The sequence below is a fragment of the Echinops telfairi genome, unplaced genomic scaffold, assembly GCF_000313985.2.
Source record: "Echinops telfairi isolate 266 unplaced genomic scaffold, ASM31398v2 ScPeMD7_7400;HRSCAF=8409, whole genome shotgun sequence".
Classification (NCBI taxonomy): Eukaryota; Metazoa; Chordata; class Mammalia; order Afrosoricida; family Tenrecidae; genus Echinops; species Echinops telfairi.
In genome coordinates this window covers 36904276-36905350 of record NW_022111300.1, presented here as the reverse complement: position 1 = coordinate 36905350, position 1075 = coordinate 36904276, and positions in this window count along the sequence as shown.

Here is a 1075-nt window from a genome sequence, read left to right as displayed (position 1 = left end):
CCTGATAGCCAAATTTGGCTTTTAAGTTCTCTTTTGATCCAACTCAGATCGATCACACGCGTGTCAGAGCAGAGGTGCGCTGCAGGGGCTGGTCAGTGGTCTCACCGTGGCGTCTGAGTGGACGCTAAGGACCAGGCTGCCAGTTCGTAGTTGAGCACTTGATCGTTTGCCCCATCCAATGTGTGGTGTCTTATGTGTGTGTGTGTGTGTGTGTGTACACCTATATAAAGCATATGCCTATGATGTACGTATAGTATGTATATATGGGTATCTTACACACTCGACCCATAGTGACCCTGTAGGTTCAGAGGAGAACTTCCCCGGTGGGTTCCCAAGACTGTACCTCATTCTTTACTGGAGAAAAAGCCTCCTCTTTCTCCCACAGAGCAGCTGGTAGTTTCAAACGGTTGACCACCTAGTTAGCAGCCCCACTCGTCCCCACAACGTATTGTTGTATAACAATGGGGTGGCCAGCTGACACTGAAGTCACTAAATGGTGAACAGTTTAGGTACTTGGAAACCCTGTCCTCAAAACTAAAGGGCAAAATGGAAAGAAACTTTTAAAGGGGTCGTTCTTCCTGCAGAAGGAAACCCCCAGCCTCTCTCAAAATTCTAGTTTGTTGTCACCGTTACCGCTCTGGACCCCACCACACACAAATGGCACGTCTGTGGCACGGGCTATGCTAAGAAGTGCCTCTTTGTTCTTCGGCCGATTCACACAGCCTAAGCCTGTGTGCAGACTCTTTCCTGCGCCCTCCTCGCTGATAAACGTATTCTGTTTCCCCCTGGTTCTGGGCTTGAAATACCACTTAGAGGTGCTAATAGAAGGACACAGGACTAAATATATGTCGTTGGCTATGGATGGACAAGGGAGGGTGACCCACGTGAAGTGCACAGACACACAGAGTGAACTGGGTGCTGGCACCAGCCCAGCTGTCCGCTCACAGCTTCTCCTTGGGGTGGCCATGGCGTTCCTGCGACCATGAGGAAGACTCCGGTTTGAAGGAGATTGTTCTTTTTTTTTTTTTTTAATGAGTCAGTGAGTGAGAGTGAGTGAGTGAGAGAGTGAGTCTGA